This window comes from Peromyscus eremicus, unplaced genomic scaffold (assembly GCF_949786415.1).
Source record: "Peromyscus eremicus unplaced genomic scaffold, PerEre_H2_v1 PerEre#2#chrX_unloc_3, whole genome shotgun sequence".
NCBI lineage: Eukaryota > Metazoa > Chordata > Mammalia > Rodentia > Cricetidae > Peromyscus > Peromyscus eremicus.
This window is the reverse complement of record NW_026734290.1, coordinates 1,418,290-1,424,289: the sequence shown is the minus strand read 5'-3', so window position 1 is coordinate 1,424,289 and position 6,000 is coordinate 1,418,290.

Sequence of the window (6,000 nt, the reverse complement as noted above, 5' to 3'; positions counted from 1 at the left end):
CGATTTTGGCATATCCTTAAGGCATACCCTAAAGATGCAGCCTACCAGAAACACAGACCTTATATAAAATGAAGAAATGATGACAGAGTGGACCTGAGATTGAAACCACAGGGTTTGAAAGAATGAATACTTATTCTTCATGCTCTCTTCTGTGATAAAGATCAGGTGATCTCACTGTTACTTTCTTTCAATGGTCATTTCCTGTAGCTGAGTGGTGAGTCTGCACCTTCTGCTTTACCTGCATCTTGGTGAGGAAGGTTTGGTGGGATGGTGGCTCTCTGGTGCTCCTTGTGGGTAGATGAACATAAATGAACTTGCAGTATCACAAGGCAAAGAAAATGGACAGACCCCCCTGAGTCCTAATCAAATGTTTGAGAAAGCTTGTTTACCAGTGACTCCTTGACACCGCAAATTATTTTGTCCTGTGCTTCAGATGCCCACTCTGGGGAACTCAGCTGTCTCCTCTATTTGAAGGGAAGTGGTTATCTCAGCTATCTGGTTTTCTGTGCCCTCATAGCACATGCTCCAAGTAACCAAGGAGATAGCCTCTTCAGACTCATTCACAGCAGCAGACTCAGAATTCAACTTGGCTGCAGAGTCCACAAGCCTGTGGGTTTACAAGTCAGGAAAAAATTGCCATAGTTCAAAATCACCCCAGTCATTTAGAGGTTCCCCAAATATCTTGACAGGTCACTCTAACCATATAACTATTGATGGAGAAGACATATAAGGGCAGAACATGGTCACCAGATTCAACAAGTCTCCTCACTGACAACTGAGGAACACAGAGCAGCTGGGAAGTAACTAAAGTTAGCCACTGTGGTTGAAGTAGAGTGATGTCCTGCCTTGAAATGGGCACATCTCATTAATCCCTCCCGCTTTAATGTCGGAGTCATGTTCACACATCAATGCCTATCTACCAAAAGGAATGAAAGCCAAGAGTTCCCAGTATAAAGCATTGGCCTTACCAGTTCCCGACTTCTGAGCCAGAACAATTAATATCCTGGAATCCTTGAATTTCAAGAGGCGTGACAAGCAGGGAAGTTCTGTTGGTTCCCAGAGACTCCAGCTTTCTGTTCCCCATTACAGGAAGATTCAGCACAAGCCCACTTCCTCCAGGAAGATTCCCTTTTCTTGCACAGAACTCATTACATGATTCGCTTGACCATTTCTTTCTGGACGTTTTACATTGAGACTGAAGGTCAGCTTTCTTCAGTCACTCTCTGGTTTCTCTAAACTCTCCATTCTCTTTCTGAATTAGACTCTTCAGTATGCCATCATGTTCATCAGTAAATGGTGAAGGCACTGAATAAAATTCCCAAGGACAGTGGGTGTTGCCACAACATAGTGACATCACAGAGGATGCCAGGGCTCTCCAGGATACATTAGAATGTCTAGGGAAGAGCTGCAGGTGTCATGGGAACTGATATTGCTAAGAGCTTTCCTTACACTAGATGTCAAGTTGTCCTTTGCAGGAGCCTCTGCTGGGATACAAGAGAAGCCCTTCAGCATCCCCTTCATCCAAAGCCAGAGATCTCTCCCTGATTGACTGAACATACTTCAGTTCTTTCCCTGTGTAGATCTGAATCTTTGTCTCCTACTGAAATTTTATGTACACAAGGTAATAATATCATAGAAATTTATATATGCTAAAGTTCATCATAAGTACCTGCAACTGAGGTGACTGGCCACACTAGTGGAAACCCATGAACTGTGGACTGGTGGCTGTGGAGCCCCCATGAGACTGGACTAGGTCCTCTGGAAACAGAAGATGGTTGTTTGGCTCAAACTGTTTGGGAGGCACCCAGACAGGGAATAGGGATCTATCCATGGTCAATGGGCAGGCTTCTGGAACCCAGTGCCTGTGGTGTGACACCTTGAACAGCCTTGGTTTAGTGTGATATGGTCATGGAGCCCAGTGAGACTAAAATCTGTGTCATCAGCATGTGTGTAGTCGGTGTTGTACTCTCTGTTCAGTAGCTCAAAGTGATCTGCTTTTACTGGGTAGTAAAGATGGCCAGATAGCTGGAGTCTTCCACACAAAACATGAGTTTCCTTTAGATCAAAGGATATTCAGGAAAATCCTTTGCAAGCCCCTTCATAGTTAGCAACATAGACACTTGGGTTCCACTGGACACTCTAGATCAATGGTTATTATTTTTTCCAATTTTCTGACCCTTTAAATCTTTAAATAGCATGAACAGTAGTTCCTTGTGTTGTGGTGAACCCTAAACATAACTGTTTCGTTGTTTCTTAACTTTAATTTTGCTACTGTTTTTTTTAAAGTTTTATTTATTTATTATATACACAGTATTCTGTATGCACATATCCCTGCAGGCCAGAAGAGGGCACCGGATATCATTATAGATGGTTGTGAGCCACCATGTGGTTGCTGCGAATTGAACTAAGGATCTTTGGAAGAGCAAGCAGTGCTTTTAACCTCTGAGCCATCTCTCCAGTCCTAATTTTGCTACTGTTATGAATTGTAATTCAAATATTTGATGTGCAGTATATCTGATATGCGACCGCCCAATGGGGTGGCGACCCACACAGGTTGAGGACCACAGCTCTGAATGCAGGCAGAAATCTCCTCAAATCATGGCAGTGATGGTGGGACAGTGTGATTCTTAGTTTTTATTATCAGACTGAATCAAACTAGTCACCTGGGAAGAGGGAACTCAATGAGAAATTATATAGATCAGATTTTTCTTTGAACTTGCCTCTGTGGGATTTTATTAATTGTTAATTGAGATAAGACTCCCTAAAATGGGCAGAATCATTTCATTTTCTGCAACCTATACTATGTACATATGAAGAAGCTGGAGCATAAGCATAAGCAAACAGGTAGCATGAGTACATTTGTTTATCTCTGCTCTTGGCTGTGGATGTGACATGATTAGCTGAGTTCCTATCCTGATTTTCCAAAATTGGAACTTTACCTGGAATTGTGGGCTATGATCAATTTTTCCCATTATAAGGTGCTGTGCCTGAAAATTCAGTGCAATAAAGATATTAAGAAAGCACTATATGACAGAGGGGTTTTCACAAGTCAGTGAAATGTGTGTTTCATGAAATGCTCAACAGCACCTTATCTGTCTCAGAAGAAGAGATCCTACTTTTTCCTGAACCCAACCTGTGTTTCCCTGTCACAGTTTTACAAAGACCCAGAGACACCCAAAGACTCACAAACCACTTCACCCTGTCAATAAGTGTCCCCTGAAATTGTCTTGCCATAACAAGTACCATGCTAAATTCTTCTAATGTGTTATATACAAGCTTCACTTCAATGAATGTATTTTTCCTTGAATTTCCTGACCATTGGAATTTTCAGATATGGGGAACTGGATCTGAATTCACTGCCTTGACAATGAATTTCAATCTTATGCTATGTCCTTCCTTGAAGGTCAGAAGAGGCTCTTTAATGCTGAGAGCAATGTAGCACCATAAATTCCAGGTATGTGGAGGTATAAGTAATGATTTCCAATGTGTCGACTAGTTACCTTATGTTGGAGATTAACTCCAGGGCTGATGTACATAGATCCCTGTGAAAACTTGTCGGTATCACGCTAACTTCTGTGCCTCTTCAACAAGGTTTCTGTAAATGGATCTTTATCAAATTTCCTTTTTTGAAAGTAAATAGACCTTATCACATGTGAAAAGTCACTTTGATTTTTGTCCTTCTCCTCCTAGGACATGAAACAGGCCCTTTTGAGCTACATGAAAGGTTATCCAAGGAGAATAAGGTCTGAAATAGCCACAGGTACAGGTTTAGAATGCAGGTCTGAGGAACAGAGTGCAAAACAAAGGCAGGACAGCAGGAACACCCAGGAAATTCTTGGTTATGTCTTTGGCAGTTTAGCCTCTCTGCATGCCAGTTTCTTCTACCTAGAGAAAGATGGGTTGGGATACACCATGGAGATGGGGGCTCTCACAAGGCATGACTTACAAAATCACTTCCTTCATAAGTGGGACTTTTTTTTTTTCATGTTTCTTTCTGTGTGTGGGGTTACATTCTAGCATTTATATGAGCTAAGTTGCACATCTATTTCTGGAGAACATCTCTTTCTGGGTACAAAAGAATCAGATATTAAACTTAAAAAATGCTGAAAATGATGCTTTAGAGCAGAGAATCACTTCATTGGTTGAAAAAAATTAACACTTCTCTTCATGACCATTACCAAATATTGTGCGTGGCTCCTGTCCTTTGCCATTTGGAAAGACTCACCAGCTAGCTATTCTTTATTGATTAGCCACTTTCAGATGCTAAAAGTAAAGAAGATGGAGAGGGAAGGTAGAAATCAACATGTTTGATCCTAAATATAGAGTGGTGTTTGCCTGTTGTAATCTCAGAATTCTAATCCTTATCTGGCTAATCTAACAACAAATAAATGCCACCTGTGTGCATTGTTGTATTTTTTTTTTTTTGTTTTTTGTTTTTTTTTTTTGTTTTTTTAAGACAGGGTTTCTCTGTGTAGCTTTACGCCTTTCCTGGAACTCACTTGGTAGCCCAGGCTGGCCTTGAACTCACAGAGATCCCCCTGGCTCTGCCTCCCGAGTGAGTGCTGGGATTAAAGGCATGCGCCACCACTGCCCGGCTCCATTGTTGTATTTTAATAAAAGCACATAAACGATTTTGGTGACTTACTATAACTCATGTAGTATGTATTGAGTCCAGCTATTAATAATTTCTTCTCTGTCTTGCTATTCTTATTTGGAACATTTGTTTGTTTGAGTGGAAGTGAACCGCCCCAATTTAAATTGGAGAAAAATTTTTAAATAAACTACTGTAACAGAATATGTTTGGGAGTTGTAAAAGTTTTCCCACTGAAAAAAATCAGAATTTAAGAGGATCCTGTTACATGCTGGGGGTAGACATCAGAGTCAGCAAAGCTTGCAAAAACAGATTTTTTTTCTTTTAGCACTTTGATGGAAGAAGCACTTCATTTTCTTTAATTTTATAATTAATTTAATTTTACGTATCAGCCATGTATTCCCCTGTCCTCCCTTCTATGGGTCCCCCCCCTCGCTCTCCCCCCAAACCACCCCCCATTCCCATCTGCTCCAGTGCAAGGACTCCCATGGGGATTCAGCTCAGCCTGGTAGATTCAGTGGAGGCAGGTCCAGTCCCCTCCTCCCTTCACCCAGGATGAGCAAAGCTCTGGGATCCAAAAATCCAGCTCATGCACTAAGGACAGGTTCTGGTCCCACTGCCTGGGGGCCTCCTAAATAGTTCAAGCTAATCAACTGCCTCACTTATCCAGAGGGCCTAATCCAGTTGGGGGCTCCTCAGCTATTGGTTCATAGCTCATGTGTTTCCACTAGTTTGGCTATTTGTCCCTGTGCTTTTTCCAATGATGGTCTCAATATCTCTTGCTCATACAATCCCTCTTCTCTCTCGCTGATTGGAATCCTGGAGATCCACCTGGGGCCTGGCCGTGGATCTCTGCATCCACTTCCATCAGTCATTGGAGGAGTGTTCTAGCACGACAATTAGGGTGTTTAGCCATCTGATCACCAGAGAAGGTCAGTTCCGGCTTTCTCTTGACCATTGCCAATAGTCTATTGTGGAGGTATCCTTGTTGATTTCTGGGGACTTCTCTAGCACTTTTCTTCTTCCTATTCCCATGGGGTCTTCATTTATCTTGGTCTCTTTTTCCTTGTTCTCCCTCTCTGTTCCTGATCCATCTGGGACCTCCTGCTCCCCTAAGCTTTCTTTCTCCCGACACTTGCCCTTCATTAACTCCCCTCATGTTCAGTTTGCTCATGTAGACCTCATTCATTTCTCTGTTGTTGGGTGATCCTTGTGTCTTTCTTAGGGTCCTGTTTTCTAGGTAGCCTCCCTGGAGTTGTGAGTAGCACTCTAGTCATCCTTTGTTTTACATCTATTATCCTCTTATGAGTGAATACATACCAAGTTTGTCTTTTTGAGTATGGGTTACCTCACTCAGTGTGATTTTTTTTTCTAATTCCATCCATTTGCCTGCAAACCTCATGATGTCA